The 25858-nt window shown below is 37.7% G+C and overlaps 1 protein-coding gene across 8 annotated transcripts in view; it reads right to left on the bottom strand.

The window, feature by feature from the left end:
- The window catches only part of LTBP1 (latent transforming growth factor beta binding protein 1), a 192850-nt gene that overhangs the window by 144950 nt on the left and 22042 nt on the right, over window positions 1-25858 (bottom strand). The window lies entirely within an intron of this gene.

Here is a 25858-nt window from a genome sequence, read left to right on the forward strand (position 1 = left end):
GCAGTACATTCAAACCTTTCTCAATTTCTTACAACTGTCAATTCACACCAGGTATATTAAGTAGAACCTAAACCCAGCTGACTTTCTCCCTCTGTTCCCAGAAACCCTGAGCACTGCCCCTCTTCCCCTTCTTCAGCCTGTGTCCCACGTCATCACATCTGTTTCCCAGAGTCACATTACTTTCCCCATCCACTTTCTTTGCCTGTACTATTGAACATCTCTGACAAATGTCCCATAACCACACAGCTTCCCTTAATGGCAAAACTATTTCTCCTTCCTGTTAAACAAGATGAGTCCTTTGAGCTCACAGATTCCCTCACTGCCAATCCCAGTTCCTTACGCATATTGTTAGATTCCTATGACCTCAGCTTCTCACTGCACAAGGCCTTGCCAACTTCCAGTAACAATTCCCTTCTCTCCCTATCAAAAACCCCATGGTTATTTAGCCACCATTAGCAGTAGGAATCACTTCTTCACTAACAAACCGGCCTTCACTCTTCCACAGTGCTACCCAGTAATAAATAAGGCAGCAGACTGGGTAGCTCTTAGCACATGCAATGAAACTGCAAGCTACTTAGGGCCCTGGACAGTGCAGAATCCCACTGCCTAGCAAGTAGTAATAACACTTTCAAGTAGCAAACCTACTAATAGCACGCCTTTGAGAAGTTATAGCTAGTGTAGATCAGATTGTAAAGATACACGTTACTCAAAGAGTAGTATCAACTACCAACCTAGTAAGAGTGGCTATTAGGACTACATCGTCCTTTGCTCAAAAGAAGGCACAAAGAGTGGGATGGTGTAAGCCTCCCTCACTTTATTCTCTGAGGGTCTGTAATTAGTTTGGTCTCCAAAACCAGAAAAATGGGAAAGCTATGGGATTTGTAACAACCATCCCTCAGAGCCACAGTTCTGCAGGGTAAATAACTGTCCTCTGAGAGTAACTCATAAGCCCTATATCATACAGGACAGCTGAGCAGCACTTCCCCACAGCAGTGAGACTGCTGAATTTCAGCTAGGAAGTTAGATGACTACAGCATTGTTTTCCAACATGTGGAGCCTGAGCCAGCCCTTATCTCCAAAGCAATGCCTAGTTCCTTGGTCATGTTATTCAAGATGCTTAGTAACTGCTGTAGCAAATGGATTTGTGGTTACAAAAAACAATGGGGTTTTGTCCTACAAAAGATGCTCTTATTAACTCAGATCAGTTTGAGAAAAAGAGTATTCATTAGCAGTGACATTCTATGACTCCTAAGTAGAACAGAAACACAACTGCTCAGACTGTCTCCAAGTCAATTTTTTTTTAATACAGTACTTACACAGCCTCATTACATTCAGTAAAACTCCTTTCCCCAGACTAAGAAAGAGGACTGTCCTTTCTATGTTGTCTTGAGGTTTCCTACCAACAGATCGAAAAGAGGCTTAAGGGACCTTGGAGGTCAGGCTCAGAATTCAAAACAGTCTGCTAAGAAGTATCACCAGGAAGCCCTCAGTCTGAGATAAAGCCGAAATTGCTGCCTTCAGTACTACTTACCAATGAATTTTATTTCTTTAAAGAGTCAATGCAATCATTCCAATGCAACCTGTTTTATCTAACAGACATCATCTGATGCCTAGGTTGAAGGACATCCATTTCTGTTCTTGGATGTGCATGTCTATACTGAATGTATAAGCAGGCCTTGACAACAGAGCTCAAAACACTTGACAAAGATGCTGCCATTTCAGTGGATGAATGTTTTTTGTTAAGGCTATAACATGTTGTAAAGCATTAGAGAGTCCTAGATTGGTTAAGGTTGGAAGGAACCACTGGTGGCGTCAATTGGTCCAACCTCACTACTCAAGCAGGGTCTTCCAATCATTCTGATTAGCAGTCGCCTAATCATCTTTGTCTCCCTTCACTGGACCCACTCCAGGAGCTTTGAGTCTTTGTTGTACTGAGGAGCTCAGAACTGGATACAGTACCCCAGATGGGGTTTCACTAGAGCTGAAAAGAGGTCCAGGATCACCTCTCTCAACCTGTTTGCAATGCTTTTCCTAATGTTTTCCATGATACCATTGGCCTTCTTGTCCATAAGGGCACACTGCTGGCTCAGGGACAGCTTGTGGTCCACCAGGACCCCCAGATCCTTCTCCACAGAGCTGCTTTCCAGCAGGTCATCCCCCAGCCTGTACTGGTGCAGGGGGTTTTATTCTTCCCCAGATACAGGACCCTGATTTGCCTTAGTTGAACTTCAGACAGTTGTTCTCTGCCCATCCCTCCAACCTGCCAGGATCCTTCTGCACAGCACTCCAGGGTATTGGCCACTCCTCCCAGTTTCATGTTGCCAGTGAATTTGCTGAAGAGGCATCTACCCCTTCATTCAAGTCACTGATGAATAAGTGAACAATACTGGACCCAGTATCGACCCTTGTTAGACACCACTAGTGACAACCAAACCCTGTGCCACTGACAATGACCCTCTGGGATCTGCCATTCAGCCAGTTCTCAATCCACCTCACTGTCCACTCAATCCAGTCCACACTTCCCAAGTTTGCCTATGAGGATGCTGTGAGAGACTGTGTCAAAAGCCTTGCTGAGTCCAGGCAGACAATATTCACTCCTCTCCCCTCATCCATTCAGGAAGCCTTGTGATTGTAGAAGACAATCGAGTTGGTCAAGCATGATTTACCTTTAGTGAATCCATGCCAACTACTCCTGATCACCTTCTTCTCTTCCATATGCTTAAAGATGGACTCCAGAATGAGGCACTCATTTACCTTTCCAGAGATTAGGGTGAGTTTGACTAGCCAATTGTTCCCTGGGTGCTCCTTTTTTGCCCTTTTTGAAGACCGGGGTGACATTTGTTCTCCTCTAGTCCTCAAGTACCTCTCCTGACTGCCATGACCTTACAAAGTTGATCATGAGTGGCCTACTTATGGTGTCGGCCATCTCCCTCAGCACTCCTGTAGATGCATCCCATCCCGGTTCACAGACTTGGAGATATTAAGTTTGCCTAGGTGATCTCTAACCCAATCCTCCCTGACCAAGCAAAAGTCTTCTTTCCACCATTCCCCTTCCCTGGTCTCCTGGGTCAGAGATTGCTGAGGGCTGGTCTTCTTAGTGAAGACTGATGGACAGAAGATGTTTAGTAACTGCGTTCTCTGCATCCTCTCTCACCAGAGTCCCTGCTCCATTCAGTAACAGGCCCACATTTTCCTTAGTTTTCCTTTTGTTATTGATGCATTTGAAGAAAGCTTTCTTGCCGTACTTGATATCCTTGGTTAGATTTTTAATTCCAGATGGGCCTTGGCCTTCCTTGTTGCGTTTCTGCATACTCTGACATCTCTGTATTTGTTATAAGCGGTCTGTTCCTGCTTCCTGTGAATCTCCTGCTTGTCCCTGAGTATTGACAGGAGCTCCTTGTTCACCCACACAGGTCTCTTGTCCCCTTTGCTCAATTTCTTGCTCATCAGGATGCACCAGTTTTGAGCCTGGAGCAAGTAGCGCTTAACTACTGATTACCTCTCTTGGATCCTTCTTCCCTGCAGGAATCTCCCATGAGATTCATCCAAGATGGTCCCTGAAGAGGCTAAAGTTAACTTTCCTGAAGACCAGGGTTGCAAACTTAATTGCTGCCCTGCTTCATTCATGCAAGATACGGGACTCCACAATCTCATGGTCACTGTAGCCAAGGTTGCCCCAAACTCCGCATGTTCAAAAAGGCCTTCCTTGATTGTTAGTATAAGGTTCTTTTACTATCACCATTTATATTGCCACATATCCAGTCACACTGTCAACCTACAGTAAATTCTATCCTAAAACTTGAAATTGTAATAAAATTTTAAAAAATAATTTAAAAAAACCAACAACACACCATGCCACTCTGAAACTACAAATGCCATATGTTGGATGCTCAAAGCTTAACCATCAGAATTTCTAAGAGTTGCCTCTTCTTTTCTTCTTGGGTATTGTAACTTTCTTCCATAATTTAGTTTGCATTAAATACTAATGTTAATGAATTACTGTTAAAATAGTAAAAAAGTAAGTTTGTCTTGCAGTAGAGTGGCTTACTCAGTAGTACACAGGAAAGCTGTAATCTTTACTCCAGAAACTCCAGTTCTTTAAAAGAAAACACCTTCATGTGATGAGAATTGTTAATCCTCATTTCAATATAAACCAAAGTTAAGACTTGTGTAGACCCTTTTTCTTGCACATTTATGCTCAGTTTTGATGATTTCGATGTATAACTACCAAAGACCCTGAATACAGGTACACACAAGAACACTCCAAGTGTTTAGACGTTGCCCAGTATTGTGCATCTGCTGTGACTGTGCATGTCAGCTAATTGGCGGCAGGGTTTTGCCAGGCATCAGACCAGCTTGACTGGTCTTGCTCACCAGAAGTGCAGTTCCAGTAGGAGCTGACACGCTCAAACATCAAAACATTAGCAGGATACTTCTGTTCTGGCTGTTCTTTTGATATTCAGATTCTTCGCAACATAATCTAGTTCTTAGAGATGTCAGCCCATAATCCAAAGGATACTGCTCACCTAACTGAGATGCTGTATCTTCCACTAGAATCAAGGATACTCCTCTAATTACACCATGGGAGCAGTATGAGATCAGTCACATAGCTTTTCAAGGACTTTGGTATAGCTGCTAATAAAAGACATGGATTTTTTTTCTTCCTATATCATGAGGTCCTTCAGTGCTGCAGGACCTTTAAGATATGAATTCTACTGGGTTCATTGGCCAGGGGCCCTGGCACAAAACAGAAGCCAAGCCTGCTACTATGCTCAGATTCATTTAGCTGTCCCAAGGCAAATGGCTCATGCAGATTATCCTGTGTTCAGAGTACACTAGGGTAGCAACACTAGGCACTGAATGGAGTGCTCTCATTTATTCCTAGTGCTGGAATAGCCAAATAAATAAGTAGCAGAATAGACTAATTTCCTCAACACAGCTCAAGATTCAAGGCCTCTAAGAACAGCCAGTGTCCTCTTGCTACCACAGTCCACAAGAGTATGCTCAAAGCAGGTCACAAACACTCTAAATCAGGCTTTAATTATTTAAAACAAAGAAATTAAAGGTATATTCATCAACTCAAGGTGACTCTACTTAACATTAAAAGATAAACAGCTCTCATCTACTAATAACAACCGTCACGAGCATGAAGGTATTTTATGGCTTCCCAATTTTAGCATGTTGCTTACTGCACATTTGAACACTACACAACTCAAAGGAACCCCTGGGCATTCCTGAAATACAAAATATTCAAGTACTACCAAAGCTTCCAGTAACACTAGCTAGAAAGATGCAAGCAACAGTTCCAATCTTTAACTTTTTAATGAAATGGACAAGACTAAACAAGATTTTTGCATTACACAGGCTGATCTGGTAGTTTTTAATTAGACAGTCAAAACTGATATTAACTTAATAAACATGATGAAAACTTTCTATTCCTGAAGTGTACATTAGGCAGACAAGTGTCTAGCTGCATCTTCAACAAACAACCAAGGTGATAACTACTAATAAAGTTACAAGAGCACTACAGAGGGAGAAGAAACATTTGCAGCTATCATGTGAAAGAAAGCTCTCTTGCTTGATAAAAGCAAGCAAGGAATGTGATGTATCAGAGTAACTCTGGCAAGAAGAAATGAGACCAGCAACATTTGGCATGAGAAATACTGTGTAGACTCAGATGAGCCTCATTCAGGCTACTTTATTTACTGTAAGTCTGATGGTCCCATGCTTAGTTCGTAGCTAGCAACACAAAAAAAATAGGAATTGCTAACACTGTTGTTTCATGCAAGCGTACAAATTAATACCTTCTTCACTACCTCCTCTCAAAGTCACAATGAAAAGTCAAAAGGAGAAGAAAGTAAAGAAAATATACAGGCCAGTTCAAAAGGCACGAAAATAGAACTAAATCCCTCCACGCACACCCTGTAAGTTATTAAAATTCAGTTGCTGGCTCAGCCTGACCTTTGCCAGCTGTTTCCTCATTCCACTGCTTCTCTGATATATATTTTTTTAAGATACATGAAAAAGTGTAACTTCCCCGCTGACGATGAACAGATGGGATTTCTTCAAAGCCTTTTACATTATCATACCTAACATTAATCAAGTATGGCCTATTTCATAAGGTCTTACCAGTCACAAGAGATGAAAGAGAAGTGTTCAGCTCTTCTTTCTTCATTGCAAAAATTCTGCACAAAATTGATTTTATGTACAAATATGTATTTTTAATGCATACTTAAAAGCCCTGTCCCTGAAATACAGTGCAAACCCTGCAAAACAAGCATGGATATCTGCCTACCCTAAAACAACTAGTGTTGCATTCATATCTTAATTATAAAACTGCCTTGACTTTTTACTTTTGCAATACATTATCCCCCAGCAAAATTTTGCAAAAATATAGTTTGGATATGACTAATTTGATGTTTGGATGTGACTAATTTGTTTTAAAACAATACCTTCAAGTTATTAATTCTTACTTTTTTTATCCTTTTAAAGGATTAGAATGTTATTTACAGTATAGACAAGATCTTTTTTGATCATCATCAAGTTGATTTGGTTTGTAAATTAGGTAATACCACAAGTACAACAAATTCTAATAAAGATATTTAACGTACAACAAGGTAAAGGGTAAACAGGAAATCAAAATTGTTTATAAAGGTACACACAGAAACGTGAAAGAAACTTTTATACACAAGTACCAGTTTTGCCCATGTTATATACAATTTCTGTGGTAAAAGCCTTGTCCAAGACACTTTCAGGGATCATATAACTCCTAAGTGTTCACTAATAAAGCTAGCCCTGTATTTCCAGACTCAACTGAATTGCTCATTGGTCACAATCCTTTTGCCAGCATAAGCTGGTCTAGATGTTAAACAAAAGCTCTGTGACAAAACACTGAAAACTTAGCACAACATTGATATATTCCATGTTTCACATAACATAGAAACTGAAACAGCAGATTACAAATATTCTTCCAGGTTTCTAAAGATGTACACTGAGTCTTCCAGAATCACAAGCAATGCTTCATTTCCTAGATGTCAAAAAGCAGAAAGAGGTCTTAAGGTAAAGAAATATATCTTCTGGTTACATATTCATATACAAAGCAAAAATAAAGATGCTCAGTCACACAACCTGAAGGAAGCCACAGTTCTTGCAAGTTATGCAACAGTAAGCAAGCATTCCTTATATAATAGAGCATTCAAAGATTAAATTTGAAGAATATTAAACTATAAATGGTAATTCTCTCTGTGGGAAAAAAGGAAAGGTTGCCTAGCACATCTTTTCCTTAGAATGAATACAGAAAGTTTGTTCCAGCCCGCTCCCAAGTGACATTAAGATATGAGTGATGTAAATTAAAAAAAAAAAAAAATCTTCTTAGAGTATTAAGTCTTAAGTATCTTCAACGTAAATAAATACTAAAGGAAACAGTATGCATACAGGCTAGAAAAATCTGATATGAGACAATGATGAACACAAAACAGCCATGAGCCTGTATGTCTTACAGTAACAGCAATTCACAAACTTCCCTTTTCACCATGAACCAAACAAACAACTGGGAGCTACAAATTATTCATTCTCTCATGCACACTTTCACCAACATTTAGCCAGTGATGCTCTTCACAAATCCAGATGAATTAATTTGATATCTGGGTTATTTTATACAGATTCTCAGCCATACACACATCTTCAATTACTAGCAAAGTTCAAGAAGGAAAAAAAAATAACTCCACAACAAAAAAGGTGTGTCCACAATAAAAACCCCACAGAAGTCAGGTATGTTGCTGACTGATTCTTGTTCCCCTGTTTTTATTAGTTTATGGTTTATTTTGGGATTCTTTGTAGTTTTTGTTTTCCAAGATGCTGCATTTGCTAATACTACAATCAGATAAGATACTTAGTCAGTATCAAACTCAGTAACTTAGTTTTTAAAAAAGTGGTGACTTATGTCACAAGTATTTGCATTAAAAATTGACCTTCAGATATTCGTTAAGTTGCAGCACTGAGTCACGACGACATTTACTAGTCAGCAGCAAACTTACTTAACTGAGTAATGAGTCAGTTCAACACATGAACCTCCAGTAAATTCATTTATGTTATTCCCTTCTCTATCTTACATTAAATTTTCTACAGAAAAATTGCTTTTGTTTTTATAATACTAATGGCATGTTACACTTGACACTGTGTAACAAAAAAAATTACTCAGATAAAAGACATGTTAACTAGTGATATTTTCTAATCTATCCACCCACGAGATAGACTTTGGTATTAGAAAGGCATGTCGAAATGACAACTGGAAACAGAAACAAGCTCCCATAATGGATGTTATATGATAAAGGCAAATAAACACAGCTGCTGCAAAGCAAAACCATGCATCACTAATCTACTCCAATTCTTGAGCATGTTAAACAAAACAGGAAATGAAGTAGATTGATACAATTTATTTGAAATTTGAAATTTGAAAAATACTTTGAAGACTTATCTTACAAGAGGCTACTGAGAAATCCTAAATTATAAAACAGTGTTTCAAGCTTAAAATGGGCAAATATATAGAACAGAACAGATTAAGTCAATTTTCTTGGACATACTTTAATTACAATATAACTGTTAGAAGTCTACAAACATGTACATGATTTGGCAATATGTCCCTTCCGTTAATTAAGTAACTTAAAAATATACGTAATTTTGTTACATAGTTCGGCAAACCCTCAATTCTAATTTTGTCTTTCAGACTAGCAGATATATATTTACACAAGATAAGTTCACTCTGAGAATACACTTACATCCTTGTCTGAACTGAGCAGAAATCTGTCATTAAGAAATATAACACCTAAATAAAAGTGCCAGTAAAGAACGTAAAACCTTGGTCTATCCTTGATATTCTGACATTACTTCATGATTATGAAAAACAAATGCAACTAGCAAGTAATCACCCCACCAAGTTTTTGCATGATGCAGACAGATTAGCAAAAGATGTTTTGTCGCTACAGCTTGCTACATCTAGAAAACGTAACAAAAGTATGATCTTGGTGGTATAAACAGAACTGCTCAGGAGTCAGATATAAGGAATACATCATAGGCTTATAACCTGTTTATAAATTAGACTCATGTACAAGGAGGAAAAGACAAAAAACCCATGAAAATTAATAATGGCTAGACAGGAAGAGAGGAGGACTCCGAGGACCTGGACTGTAGATGAAATCAAGTTCCAACGAATATGACCATGTGCACCAGAAGCAACCAGAACTTGCAACACACATAACGGATGTCTATGCTGACTGCAGCCAACCAACCAAGAGACTTTAGCATCAGCCCAATGAAAGTTTCCAGTGTACAAAATTGGATTAAAAGATAAAGCTCAAAGCATTACTGAGTGCAAGTGCAAAGAGCTGAGGGAAAATAACAAGGAAGGCTTTTAAAGGCACTGATATTCACAAAGCTAAGAGTGTCCATGAAGTGCCCAGGCAGAGAAAAGCCAGGCTCTCGTCCCAGAGGAAATTACTTAGGGAACGTATGACAAAAATACAAAATAACCCTTCAAAGTTAACTGCAATTAGTTCTACAATGAAAAAGAAACATTTTTTCCACATACTGCATAATCAGAACTATGACAAGACATCAATCATTATTGCTTTCAAGAATGCCAATGTAAAGGTGTGATGAGCACATCTCAAATTCAATTACGAGATCACAGAAAAAAAAAAATCTCAGAAATCCTTATGCTTAAGGATATCAGTTTCCCAACAGAACAAAAAAAATGTTAACAGACCTTACTTTTCTCCTCCAAAGGAAGTGCCAGGTGTGCAAGTCAGAGCACTTTATCCCTCTGTAATACATACTGATTTCTTACATAAGCAACTACTAGCAGATGTATTATGATACTGACTCTGCCAAAGTGTTATACACAAAAAGTGCCACATGCTCATATGAGAACAAATGATGTCTTCATGTTTGAATGAGGGGATGGTTACTGCCCATTAAGAATCTTGACCACATTTACTTAAGGCTTTCTGATTTTACTTGACAAGAAGCATAACATGTATAGTACTTTATGATGAACAAGCCTTGAAAATTTCAAGATTAAATCCAGACTCCATCTGCATTACGTATATTTATCAGCAGAAGTTCTTTCTGGTATACAAAATCAGCAGCAAGATGACAGCACTGGTTACAGGATACACTTTCTGAAACACTCCAGGGACTGCTCTTCCTGAATTACACCACAAAATTTAGCAACCCTAAAGATGGGGAGTCAGAAAAAAAAAAAAAAAAAAGCTCAAGCCCCAAAGTTTACCCAAATTGTCCACAGCAGTCACCTAAATTCAAGTGATGAAACAATGGCACATCTGGGAAGTCTGGAAGTGATGCAAGGCAAGAACAGAAGTACATGTTGTGCTGTACCCCTGAGGGTGAAAAGATGAGTGGTGAAAAGTTTTGGATCTAGAAATAATATTTGTATTAGGTCAAGAACACTTTTAACATCTAAGTTAAATGTATAATTACTTTCTTAGCTGAACTAGATAAACAACTCATCTATTTTTTCATACCACAAAGTTGAGCAATAAAGATTATCCTTTGTTTTAAGCCATCACCAAAATGGAATGTTTTCATTTGTGGATAGAACCAGGGAAAGGGGGGGTCAATAGCAAGCAGTTACACTTAGCAGGAGTCTAACTTTGGGGGTCAGGAGCTTCCAAAGCCTTGCAACACACATATACAAACAGTTTGAACATAATATCACAAAAAAAATTTTCTAATTAAGATAGTAAACTCATGACACATCAGATGACAGCAATTCCAAAAAATTGTTAGTGAATTTTAGTTGTTGGTTGAAATTCAGCCATATAACTTTTTGTTCATTAAAAATGCATATATACGATGCATTATAACGATGTGTTCGTGATCATGTATTTTCAGAAAAATAACATCCAGGGAAATAGCGTATTTGTGCTTACATGGTCTAATGTGTCAATAAAGATAAATAGAAGGTAGCTCTAATCCTTTTTGTGTCAGTACAAGATCCCTGATGTAAAAAATTCACTTCAGTAGATCTAAACAACAGACTAAAGCTAGCAGAACTAATAATTTATTCACTCTCATGACCTGGGAAATTCCTCTGCAGAGAAAACCTTGGAAAAGAACCTTGACAATAGATTAACAAAAATCAACATGCTTTATTTATACTATTAGAGCACAAAAAATAATTAAACTCCATCACAACACTATTTATGAGATTGTTTAATAATGGAGACCAGATAAGGTAAATTTTACCTATATGACTAATCACTTTAAGGTCTAAGATGAGCAGCATTTTAGGAGTACCTACGCTAGCTTAGTGTCCCTGAATCAGGAGAGGTACAATATATACTTTTTAATTTCAGATATTAAAGAAAGAAAAATTAAGTTCAGTACACCAATAGTAACTCTTGTCATATATAGATCACAAAAACATTTACATTGCTCTGCGAAACGTTGTAAAACAGCATTTGAGGAAACTAGATTTAAAAATAGGCTGTCTTTTCCTCATTTACTTGCTTAATTTAATCCCACTATAAAAAGATTGGTTGCTTGAAAACTGTGCTAAAATAATCTTTCAGAAAGCAAACCTAGATAATATAAAGATATAATACTTTTTTTCTGAGAAAGGTTCATGACTACAGGGCTAAAGGCGAGTGTAGATTTCAACTCAAAAATTACTCACCCTTCCACTGCTAATGAGTCCAATGAATGCTATAATTATAATTAATATAGTAATGATGCACTGGTTTTATTTCTAAAATTATTAGGTAGAAGGTAAGTTTCTCCAGTGCACTGAGGTCAAGGATGAAAGCTAACTGTATGAAATTCTCAATTTTACTACTGATCCTGCTCTACCCAGCAATACAGTTTACTCCAGAGACAGAGAAGTTCACATAGAATAGGCATACATTTATTTTGCTCCAATTCTGTATCTGTAAAACAAAGATCTACATCACCATCTAATAAGATACTGCAAAGGACTCAACAATGAAAGGTTGGAACATATGCAAAAAGAATACCAAAACAGTTAAACTGTTTTTAATACAATCTGTTTTCCCAGACACTAGCATAAAATCCGCTGAAGTCAAAGGCAGAACTCCCATTTATTTCCTTGCTGGCCATGATTTCATCCCAGGACTTTGTTACTTGTCAAACACCTTTGCACCTTTGGACTTTAAACCCATAGATGCTACATCCAGCGGTCTTTACCCTGCCTTTGAATGCCAAAGCAGAGATTGCTCGTAGTTCCTAACTCTGGTTGCTGAAACTCAAATTTGTCACCCTGGAAGGCAGTGAAATGCAAACAAACTTAAAGAACACTGTATCCCTGACTTCAGTCCATGATCAACACAGGAATAAAGTATGTGAAAGTGATCTAATTCCTTATTATAAAAATAAGTCCAACTGCACTTCAAATTCAGCCTGCAAGAAAGTAGTTATGAAGAATTTCTGACACACGACTGAACCAACAGTGTCTGGAAGAACTTGAATCTCCTATTCCAAACCACTTTGCCTACTTGAAAAAAAATAAAAATACTGTGACCAAAAGCCCAGACTGCATTCCAGAGGTCTAGGAATAGCTTGTTTTCCTATTTGCAGTTGGTAAATTTGAAGTCTGTGAGGCATTCCTCTGGTTTTTAAGGATGTCTCCGATTTCTCCTCAAAAATTCACTTTGCTTCTTTTTCTACATGTAAAATTTTGCTTTCCCTAGAACTACAGGTTTGTTACATGAAATATTTTTCAGAGTTAATTTTGAGAAATTGTAATTGCTGTACATGCCTTGTGATACTGTCCCAGTCCTTAGTTTTGGTACAATATACTAGGCGTATATTATAAGTTGCCGAAGCTTGTGACTTTCAGCTTCATGTTATACACAGGCAAAACAGTAAACCACATTTCACAATACTTCATTTTTTTTCTCCCTGTTGCATAAGGGATGTTTTTTAAACATAAACTGAATACCATCATTCCAACAAGTCTAAACCATAAAAAGGACAGGTTATAAAGTGTTTGAGATTACATCCTTAGGGCTTAAATTAGAAGCTTCTTCTCAAATTCTTTTGATTTGCATGGTTCATTATTGAAATGTCTGCTAGAGTTTTTTTCTTTCCTCATTAATGACTTAAAAAAAAAAAACAACCATGCTTGAACTCCTAAATATATTAAACTAATTTAAGTTATCTTAAAACACCCAGTGACTGCTCAGCAAACCAGAAAAAGCAGATGGTGCTTCTGGAAATAATATACTATTTAGTTACTGAACTGCACACATAATGAATTACAAAATAAACACATCTAATTAAAGAATATCATCAATATATGCACATACAATTTGGAGTTTGTTAAAGGTACTAAAGCATCACAGTAACATAGAAACATGAAAATAAATTCAAAAACTGAAAATATCTTTTTAAAAATTATTTTTATTTAAAAGAGAACAGTTATGCTCTTTATTTTCAAGGGAGAGGGAATAAAAGAAAAAAAGCAAACACTTATGTACATTCCACAAAGAAACAATTCAGAATTACAATTAACATCTACAAACTCATCAGTTTACACTATAATTTTAAAGAGCGTCTGCTATATCTAGGTTTATTAACTTAATAAAACCCAAAAATTTAAGTACGGCATTACCCTCTACAAGGATGAATGCTATTATAGAATTTTCAAAAATTAAAACATGGTTTCAACAGAACTGAAACACCATCCTTAATGTGACTATTTGGGGCTCTACAGAAAAAAAAAATTAGTCTCTTACTAAAAGAAGTATCTTAATTATAAACCAAATCAGAATTTGCATTTTCAAATCAGATATTGACAGAGACAACCTACTGCCAAAACAAAACAGAAAACTTACTGCTGACAATATTTGCATAGGCTAATGCATGTTGAATGACAAAACTGATCAAACAACCTTATGCACATACTAAAACATAGACAACTCGTAAACAAAAATCTACTGAGATAATTTGTCATGATAGGAACGTAAGTAAAATAGTACCATCTCAGGACCACTAATAAAAGCCTGGTTTGGAAATATCCTATTCTGTAGTGACAGCTGGTTTGTAAATTACATATCCTCAGCAGCCTGGAAGAACTTGTTCCTCTGAATTTCTGGTAACTGGCATTATTGCCAAAAAGACCTTTTTGAGGCTCATATTTAGCCCCTTGGTTCTACGTGAGACAAATTCACCTCTACCTCGGTAAAGCAACAAGGATTTCAGAAATCTCTGGGTACTACTATTAAACCAACATTACACATTTCCAGGTCACTTCGCTACCTTGAGTCATGATGATGCTGAGCACATTCTTCCTGTTTCCAGCACTTAAATGTTCCTGTAATTGCCTAGTATTTCTGAACACTTTGAGTTCTTTGGCAGGACTCACTGCTCATTGCTATTTTTAGAAACTCTAGCAATAAATACCATAGGTACCTGCCCTTACACACCATTTAATGCTGAAAAGGCTTTGCTGTTTGGAAGCCCTGGGCTTACACACTACTTTTGAACAAAGAATGAAAGATGGAGCAGTCACTACTCATCTCCAGTTCTTTAAACTCTCCTTTAGACTTGTTCAAATGCCTTCATCCTCACATGAGAAACGAGCAAACACTCCTAGCTCCACTATGCATACCCACAGACAATGGTTTGAGTGATGAAGGCACTAGTTCCACCCTTTCAGCTGAGTAGAAGATACAACAGTCTTGCAATCTATCCTTGCTCCTTGCTGGCCAGGTAGCCTGATATCTTGAGATCAGTTCCTGTTCTTAAGTGGGAAATGGTTGAATCATCCCCAGGTACTTTCTGTATCTGCAGCCTCCTTCCAGGGGAGATGGATGAAATTGGATATCTTTCAGCAACAAGGAGATACCATCAGCATCCTACCCACAGAGATGGCTTGCCCAATTACCGCTGCTCAGGATAATGATAAGTGACTCTAGTGATACTATTAGTAGGCAGACGACAATCTTCTGCTTCACAACTGAACAAACTGGGGCTGCAGTCTGCAAATGAGACACAAGACTGGGAGGGACAAAAAAACCAAACCAGTAAAAAGCCCCACACAAGAGCCATAGTATGCCTAGGACCATCCATAGTTAAATAACAAGCAGAGCTGACTGGTTGACCTTTTATAATCCTTACAGCCTGCTGCTTCTTAGCTTATAAGAAGCTTTTTCTCATACACAGACTTCTACATACATGGAGATGGAAACAGCTACAGTAGAGGTTTGTTTTCACAATTAAAGCAATCTAGTTATACCCAAATAGTATCTTCTGTGCATACCTGTTCTAAAAGAAAAGGGTTTTTTTAGCTCTGCTTACCTCCTGATGCAGTACTAATGCAGTTAACACTTGCGTCAAGAAAAAAATGAAGAACCTTCCTTGACAGAAATGAAGATAAAATCCCACAAGCACCTGAAAAAATACCCAATTTCAAAGTACAGGGTACGTAGCAATTTCCTACTAAAATTAATCAGCTGGATGTTGAGAATATTTTGACTTTCAAAGTACCCTTAAATTTTCTTGCATTCTCTGTTCTGCAGCTTCCAGCATAAGTTGCTGTAGTTCTTAGAGCTATTCTGTCATGTATGAGGCTCTGCAGTTTCATAGTTCTGAGTGCGTTATTAGAAACTGTGAATTAACAAATAATGATAAAAAGAGCAATGTTTTAAAATAACATACCAAAGGGTAAAATTTGGGCTGTACTTTCAGCCGTAACTACTTTTCCTCCCTACTGATCACTTGAGTTCTTGACTATAGTTCCTACGAATGCCAAAACATTCTGTATGAGGCAGACACACTGAGAACTGCACACAAACGTCAATAATTTCATTTTACTAAATTCAAAAACTATTTAGAAATCCATTACAATAAATATAGTGCACATCAATTACAACTGATTTAAACTATACAGGATCTGTTGGGGATTTCTTTGGTTTGGTTTGTCCCCCAGTAACATAGGAGGGATGGGAGGAAGAGAAGCAGGAAGGATCAGAAAAGTCAAGAGCTGACATTTGAATTTTAAAAGGGAGGCACATATTACTTCTTCAATTCTCTGTAACAAGTTTGACAAATAAAATGATATATTTTCAGAAGACAATCATTGTAATTTGTAGTTTAACTGATTCTAAAACTGTTTACCTGAGTCATATAGCTCCAGTGAAACCCAGCTATGGCTCCTCATAGCATGTGTTTAAGGGTACAGCATGAATAGTAATTCTGAAAGATTATCCCAAGCATGCTAAAAGTCTACAAATAAGTCTTTTCTAGCAAGTACTACCATATTAAGAAGATAAAGATTTTAAGAACACATGCATACTGTTTTCTATACAGTTAGGAAAGTTATCAAACTGTTTTCAATTACTATAACTGCATTATACTTTGTGTACCAGCAGGATGTTGAATCAGAATAGCAACTACTTCCAGTGTGAGTCACTGGAATTTTAGAACTTCAGAAATATAATCAAGAAGCACTAACTTAGTAGAGCCACGCCAAGTTCAACTTATCAAGGAACTTAACAACTAATATGCATAGAGCTTATTATCTACCCCTCTCACCACCAAAAAGAAGCCCTGGGTTTGAATTGTACTTGTAGAAAGAGAAACATTTAACAAGCCTTCCCACGGAATTTTCTATCTACAACAGTAGAACCACCACAGACTTAACAGAAAGAAATGGGTGGCAATCCCCAGTTTTTATTGCCTCTGGTTTCATCCTTTTAATCTGGAAGAATCTTCCTCCTCCCCTTTCTCTTTAACAAGAAAATAAAAGACTACTCAAGTATTTTTTAAATGCCATAATCAAGTTAAATGGTGATGCTTAACCATTTGTGTTAGAGATGCATTGTACAGAGTGTAATCAAACAAACTGGAAGTTATCCCCACTAAACTCTGCACCTCAATCTAGATACACAACTCCTATAACCTTCAGGACATGTTTAGTAACATACACTGAGACAAATCTTTTGTTTTAAAAGATGAAAGTTGTAACTTGGCACTTTTGGTCTTGTTTCAAGAAAATTTTCTTTAACCAGATATTCCCAGTTTGAAAGAGAAAAAAAGATTCTATTTATGATTGCATAACTTAAAAAACAAACACAGAAAGCTAAGCAAACCACAGTCTTATGTTTCAAAACTCTACCATATCTTAATCAGGACAAATATTTTGCCCATTTAAAGAAAATTAAATTAATTGGAAATGTTATAGAGTGCCCATGAAGCATGACATTTTCAAGAAGGGAGTACAGCCAATGAAAGCAACAAATGCTCATATTAAATTGAGAATCATCTAGTTTCCATAGCTACTTTTTAAACAATCATGAGCACTTATCATTTCTTAGAATGACCTTGTTTACTATGAATAGCTTTAAACTGGCTGTTCTCAGAAAGAGCTACTTCAAAACATTCATAAAAAAGTACAATAATCAAAAGCAGCCACTGCTTTAAACTTTTAAAGAAAACAAATAAGTAAAGAACAAAACAACAGCAAATAACACATTTACCTTTTCCATAATATCATCAGTAGTAGAGTGTAAGCCTTAGGTACCTCAACCAGGATCCCAATCTTGCCACGTAAAACACTTCAAAAATGCCCAGCAATACAAAAATTGCAGTGCAAGGATCATACAGGACACATGCTCACTACAAGAACTGGGAATGAAAGAGGAGTACGAAGAGCATCAAGCTCCCCAAAGTGAAAATTTGTCACCAGAGCTCCCCTCCTAGTTAATTTCTGTAAGTATTTATTTCATTTTCAAGAATGACAACACAAAACAAGTAAATATCAATTAAGCAGATACAAGCTATATCTTCTTTTCCTGGTATGAATAAGCTCTGCATCATATAGAAAAAGCAGCTGCAGTTCATGTTACATGACAATACAGGACAACACGACAATGTGCTGCTACCCTGTACAGAGTAACCCTGATGGTGTGCAAATTAAAGGAACTCAGGGTCTCCATGGGTACTTACCAGGCTTCCCTAGATCTTACCCTTGGATAAAGTTAATGCAGTCACTAGGGAAGCTACAGGCTTTACACAGTTACACTGTTTCACTTCATATCCCACCAGGGAATCAGGTAGGCTGAGGATTAACACCCATGACATCCCCAAAAGGAGCTTTGCCATACTGCATGAAAACATTTCAGGAAAAACTGCATTCATAACAGTAAGCCCGGTACTTTCCTCTCACTGGGTTAAAGGTCTCCATGTGCAGGTGGAGTTAAGAGCACTAACAGCGGAGCACTCTAGAAGAAATAGCAACATCCATACAAAGCAGCTCTCCAAAGATCTATTAAGTGCCTGAAAGCAAAATGGCAGGAAGACTATGGAAACAACTGCTTATGTCCTCTTCCTCTAAGACTCTGACCAGCTGAAGCAGCCAGAAGCAAAACCTGCATCCGTCAAAAAAATTACATCCCAGCTACAGAACTAGGAAGCTATGAACAGTGTGTGTCTCCCTTCTCCAATGGGAACATGAAAAAGGTGTGAAATGCCATCCCTTCAGGCAGACTAGCTGTTACAGAAAGGATTGACAGACTGACTACTCTGGAAGCACCCCAAAATCATCTACTTTACAAGGAGCACTGCACATAGAATTGCCAGTTCTCCTCTACTCTTTAAATAATAGTAGAAATTGGCAATGCATGGGAGGAAAGGAAGAGGGGCAAAAGAAAATAAATAAATAACTGAATTTATACACTTTTTTTTCCTTCTACAATCTCATGCTCTTCAGTCTACATCCCCTGAATTCCCATTAGAAACGTTCCAAGTATATGGCTGAGGGTTACATTTATTTTTAATATCACTTCCAGAAGCACAACAAGAGACAATCAAATTTAGGAGTTCACTGGATTTTTCAATAGACGGTCAAAAAAAAAAAAAAAAATTTATAGACACAGCCCTCCAGGGTGCAACATAAGGAAAATACTTCAGGATGCAAAGTGTACTGTGTAGTGAAAAGCTGCTAAAAACCACTGGAATAGCAAAAGAGGTAATGAGGAGGAGTTGGCTTCTTGTTAAAGATCTGCATGTGTGCAATGGCTGGAATACTAAAACAGGCATTATATAATAGCAACAAAAGCTGTTCAAAGCAGTAAGGATGCACAGCTGGGGCTGTGATGACTGGCAGTTGTCCTCTACTTCAGAGCTTCAGGGTTCCAGTACAGGAAGCAGGACAGATACCAAAGCTTTTGCTCTAGTATATAAATGTATATATGTATTTCTGCTTCACTGTTGTTATTAATTTCACAGTGGCATCAATTCTACAACCATCCTTATCCACCATGCAGAAAGCAGAACAGAATCCATATCATAGTACTATTTAAGATCAGAGTATTCATCAATTGAACAGGCTTTATATGTTTGCTACCTTTCCCAAAAGCACATACAGGTTATAAAACACAAAATGGCACAAGAAAAGAACTCTCCCAGTGTAAAACCCTTACAAAGGAAAGACTAATTTCATACTCCCAAAAACTGTCACATTCTAAAAGTACTTTAAAAAATACTTAAAGCTAAAGGGATTCCAGACTCAGATATTGCTGTCCAAAGGTGATCGCTGAAGACTACCAAAATATTAACTTTGCTCCATAGTTCAGAAAAGTTCAGCATAGTTCAGAAAAGTTGAGTAGCATCCTGGTGGGAAGGTATGTGTGGAATCACAGTAAAATTTAAAAAAAAAAAAAAAAAAAAAAAAAAGGAGTAAATGTATTAAGATCGAGTATATGAATTTAGATCTTGGTTTACTGTTTCCTGTACCACACCTTTAGACTAATTCTTGAGAACTTAATATTTATAATATTGTTATAAAATATTTTTGAATCTTGTTTATCATACAGAGGCATTTACTTTTTATGGAGGCAACAGTTTTAGGCTGAAGAAGGGACATAAAGAAAAACCTTTTATGATGAGGATGGTGAGGCATTGCAACAAGTTTCCCAGAAAAGTCGTGGATGCCCCACCCCTGAAGAGTTTGAGGGCAGGTCAGATGGGGCTTTGAGCAACCACATCTAGTGGAATGTTCCTTGTCCATGACAGAGGGTTGGAACAAGATGGTCTTTAAAGGTGCCTTCCAAACCATTCTGTGATTCTGGAAAAGTGCCAAATGACAGCACTTCTCATGTTCTAAAAGTGTCATGCTCTGACACTTTTTGCTAACAGTCCACACAAACAAGGTGCCAAAAAGGTTGACAGTTTAAGTGCATGGCTTAGAAAACAGTATAAACATATGGGACTGCAGGGTTGTCAGAAAATGGAACAAAGAAACCTCTATGGCAGACACAACTCCATTTAAAGCTTGATGGAACTGACACGTATCATAGAAGAATTCTTAAAGTAGAAACTGGGAAAGAAAGTATACAGCTCTGAACAATGTGGTCACAACTTCTAGTGAAGTCAGTACACTCAAGTAAAGAGTAAAGCAAGAGTTGGTAACAAACAAGTAACGGTGAGAAACAGAACAAACTGAAAGGTTTTTAAACAGTATGCTTTTTAACAGAGGAGGCAACTGAATCAAAAGTATCTGTGCTTCTACATGAAACATTGTAAGTTCAAGAAATACAACTGAGAAAGAATGACCAGACTCACCAGGAAGGAATCATTCCTGTCTCAGGAAAGTGAAAGTAAAAGTAATTGGAGGACTGGGAAAAATCCATATAATATTCTGGATATGAAACAGATGACCTGGTGAAGGAGTGATGCTACTTCTCAAAGACTAGCCTTTCAAATTCGTGATTGATATGGTTAACTTGCTGATCTAACAGAGTGTCTGTAATCTGTTATTTCAACACAAAGCAGAGGATACACAGCATTAGGACTGTATTACTAGCTGCCTAAGATGGTGACAGATACCATATCACTGACACTACAAGGTCAGAAAACAACCATAGTATGACATTTCAGTTAACCCCCAAAGCAACAGCACAACACTAAACCAAAATTTTCAGATGTAATTAAAATCTTGAGGGATCAGCTCATCAGGAATGCAGAAGAATAAAATCTTGATTTGGCCTAAGCTGTGTACAGCATCCAAATCAAATGTTACCACTGAAGAGACACTGCAAGAGTAAGTAAAACAGAGTTAACATCCTTGAAGAGGGAACAAAAGCCAAAGATTCTCTACAGCAGTTCATAATTCCAAAACAAGAATGAAAATAAAATGGAAGCTAGTTTAAAAATGTTAATGAACTAAAAAACTGTCCAAAAATCTTTAGACCCAATTAAGAAATGTATTAAAGGAATGCACACAGAAGAAAAGACCAAAGAAGGCAGTTCCAATTAATTCTTCCCATCTAAGCTCAAGAAGGAGCTTAGAAAGGTTCCTATGCCTTTCTCTATGAAGTATTCTCAGGATCTGTTTCAAACTGAAGGACAACAGAAGGTCAGGCAACACCAATAGGTCATTAGACCAGATGATTCTCATATAAAACTTACAGAAGTTAAGCAAGATTCAAGATCCTACCTCTCTCTACTATGTAGTACTCCAGGCACAACAAAACACACACCAAAATTAGATGGGCTTTAACATTCCTTACTTTCACATGGAATGAGGTTTTTTTGAACAGTTTGCTACAATTCAGGCACAGTGTCTGGAAAGGTGAAATAAACACAGTAAGCTCTTGGAGACTGACTGGAATCTTAATGAAGCTGTTTTCTCTCTCACTGTAATGAAGGTTGTCTGTGTTGGCTTCCTAACACAGATGAATTGTGGCTGAATGACAGGGGAGGGGGTGGACGATTCTCCTACAGACATTTGGTTGATCCTTCTCTCACACTAGAGACACAATTACTAGATGAAATTGTACAACAGCCAGGCAACAATTTCCCTTATAGAACTCCAATACTGACCACCCTTTTCTTGCACCAAAGCTTTACTCAAGCAAGTGGTGTCACATAGACACATAAAACAATAAGCCAACTGGCTTTTGCCATCCCATGGATTAGCTTCCTCCTTCTGTCTGGAATAAGTTCTGTTTGGCTTGAGATCCCTGCTGGCTCCCTAAAATTTAAGTCTCTCCACCAAAAAGATTCCATTTCTGAGAATCCTTTTCCTGTCAAAGATACTAATGAAAACACTGAACATCCTGTAACAAATGTTTGTGAGATCTTCACTTAACTAGATGATAGCTCAAGCGTGGATAAAATGAGATGTTCATGCAAAGGTAGCCTACATCATCTCAGGAACAACAATAACTCAATTGTAGGACACTGGAGCTCAATCTCTTAAATGCCTTGTATGCTGGTACAATGGTGATACTTCACATTTTCAAAATTCTTTCCAAGATATCTCTGCTTTTCTGGTGGACACAAGTTCACTGCACATGTACAGTACCTGACATGGCCAGATGCTATCTGTCCACTGAAAGTAATCTGATTAACTCTCAACAGAAGTAGATCCTTGCATCTCCAAAGACTTCATCCCAAACAGGTGGAGTAGAAATCACAAGTGTTCACATTCAAAAGGTCTTAGAAACAAGTCATTAGAACAGACTTGACTTTGTCCATCAAAACACCAAAGGCTTCCCTCAAGGCAGTTTGCCATAACAATCTGCCCACTTCTCACACCATGGTGAGCTAACAAGATCTACCAAATGATTAGCCTATCTCACAACAAAGTCATGTTTTTTCTACCTTTCACACCCCACTTAAGTAAGACCATGGTCTTCAGACCCAGGTCTATTACAACTTAATTAACAGCAAAAATACTCAGTCCAACAGAGGTAACTACAAGCTATGTTAGCTTATCAATTAGCACTGAAATGTGCATCAGCAGTTTTCAAAAAGGACACCAAGACTGACATCATTGTCATCAAAAAATAATCTCCATGTTTTCCGCCAACACAAACGACCCCAATCCCGAGAGAGACCAGCCATTTTAACTAAGCAGTGACTTCAGCTCTTATAGTCCAATGACTACATTCCCCTAGAATGATGAATGGAGGTGTTCTTGAGGGCTGACTCAGTGTCTGGCAGCACAAAGAGATGAATAACTACCTTTGAACCAGTTTTTGTTCTAGCACACATAGATCAATAGCACTGCCAAAGACTACAGAAGTGAGAATAACTGCAGTATCAGAATCTCAAAACACTGGTCTCAACGTACCAGCAGTCAATGCCAAAGATCCTCTGTGTATGCCCAGTGCTCCTGCAGCTATGAAATTAATCCTGCCTTCAACTGACAGCTTAGAACTTCATTGCCAGTCCCAAAACATTTCTGATCTTCATTAGGCATTGTGTGAGGACAAAGATTCAGCTGTGAAAATGTAAATTCGTATGGAGTCTTTATTAACTAAGGAGACCCCCCATACAGAATGCCCTGCTATAGCAAAAGTATGTTAATTATTGGTTTAGAATTTCTAGAATGACATTCATCAAACAATGAATACGATCATGTTTGTGATCAAGAATATCCAGGACAGCTGATCTTCCTCAGAACAATATCCTGCACTCGGGATGTAGTGACTGAGAACGAGAGGGAGGTAATTTTTTTAATCCAGAACAAACTTTTTCGTAACTTTAATAGCAAAGCAAGAAGAACTCTAACTCAATCATTATGAGGAAACTCCAAGAATTAACTTGGTTAATGGGTAAAAATGTGTTCTGAAGAATAGATGGATAACAGCTAAGATGACCTACACAGGAGAGGTGCTGCACTCCTGGTATTCTTTGTAAAGAGATAGAGTTGACCACTAAATTCATCAGCTTTCAGGTGATTTGCTCTGCTCTAGGCAAGAAATCTGAGCAGAGAAGGGGTATTAACAGTCATCCTCAACAGAAAGATCCTAAGGACAAATTCACAAGCATTGTCCTCTCTACACACCATTAGTTTTATCTAGACAATTTCCTGCTTCTGGTGCTTGACTGTCCCCATGCCTGCCCCTACACATCAGCAGTGCAGGCTGATTTTGTGAGGACAGCTACACTAGACTAGCAATTCATGGGGGAATGGAGGGGAGAATGCAAATACATGGACTAGGACAGGACAACACATCATAAGACAGACAAATAAATATTCTGTTATTTTTCTTTTTCAGGTACAGAACAGGGATAGAAGTGTAAGTCCCATTATGAGAAAATGTTGTATTAAATGAGGGTCTTGTGCCTCCTCACCGCTAGCTGTACTGTGGTCCACAACAGAAGCTGAACAAAAGGATACCAAATAATTTGGGATTGACTGGGACTGCACCTCATTTGTTTAGTATGTGTACTAGTAAACTGCTTACAGAAGCCATAAGAGAACAACGGAGTTCACATTTCTTGATTTGTGTCCATCTGTCATTTGAAGAGAGGCTTCACTTCAGTATTCCATAGAAAGAATTATCCACAATGAACAAAAGAGATGGTTTAAAACAATGTGCTGCCAATAAATGACATAATGCAGCAAATTTAAACCACCCTTATAAAAATTCTGGCATTTGACAACATGAATACAAACCCTAAGTAGAAGGAAAAGTAAAGCTTGCCACCTACTGCCCAATGACATAATAGTATGCACTGGTATTGTCTATCTCCTTTTAACAGACTGTCTTTTCCTGACACAGAATATACAGAATTGCATCTTCAGTTATATTTTTAATGAAACAGAAACACAAAACCAGTACACTGCTTATAAAATCCTTGACAAGCCTGAAACATGATTTATCACGGCATACAAGCTGACAAAGAACTCCTTTTAATATCCTCCAGTGGTGCTAGAGGTTTTCATAAAGTCTGTCCTTAGCTGCATGATAAGTTTTAAAGGGAGTACTTTACACTTAAAAATAATTATTACAATACATAAGGACTATCAGAAAAGATTTCTTTTCTTGTACACATGTCTGGAGGAGATATTTTTAAAGCTAGAGACTACATTAGTAATAAAACATGGCTCCAATGAATGCTGCTTTATGGCAGATACTTTGTCCCAGAAATTTCATGTCTCAGCAACGGAAACAATGCTTCTTTACGTTTCCAAGCACAGAGAAATTCTCTTTGATATTTAGAATACTTCAGTGAGCTATTAGTCCAGAAGTATTTATTTTCCTAACATATCACATATAAAATCACTTCTGAATAACAGTACGTTCTTTGCTTAGTGTAGGAAGTTACTTAACTCAAAGTCAAGTAGTCATGATTCAACTCCCTATGTAAATTCTAAGCACATTGGCAGACTTATCTTCAGAAACAATACGATGCTGTACACTGCAAATTAGCCAACAGTACACCTTTAGGTCCTCCAACACTGTTCTCCAAGGCTGAGATAATTCAGGGAAAGTTTGATAAAGAGAAATAAACAAGGACTTACTGCAGAATCCCTCTAATAGGCTACTGGTTGGTTACAAAGTCTCAGTCAATACTTGAACAATAATATCAGGAGAAGATCCTGCTCTCTCCATCTGCCTTGCATTCTCTACTAGTTACACTCATAGAAAAGAAACCTCTGTCCCTCACCAGATACTGATGAACAGTAACACCTAAACTTCAACACAAGACAACATGAGTAATAAACCTTCTTGATTACGATTAGACTAATAACTGATTGTAAAACAAAAGTTTTGGATTTCTGAGCAGAATTTATCAAAGTGCAAGAATACATGGCCTTTACAGAGCTTAGGTAAAGCGGAAACTGCTTCTCAGTATGAAAAAGTCTGCTTCTCAGTGAAGTACTCAGAATCTAACACTGAAGCAAATCAGTTTAATGGAGATGAAATATGTGTGTTGTTCCTAAATCATGAGCAGAACAGGCTATTTATAACAGGAGAAATCAATGAGGCGTTTGTAATTAATTAGACAGCCCCAATCCTGAAAATACATCTGCCTTTGTCTAAGGCCAGTTCACATTATGTTAATGAAGATTCTTAAGCTA

The sequence above is a fragment of the Corapipo altera genome, unplaced genomic scaffold (assembly GCF_003945725.1).
Source record: "Corapipo altera isolate COAL_440 unplaced genomic scaffold, ASM394572v1 48b, whole genome shotgun sequence".
In the NCBI taxonomy this organism is placed as follows: domain Eukaryota; kingdom Metazoa; phylum Chordata; class Aves; order Passeriformes; family Pipridae; genus Corapipo; species Corapipo altera.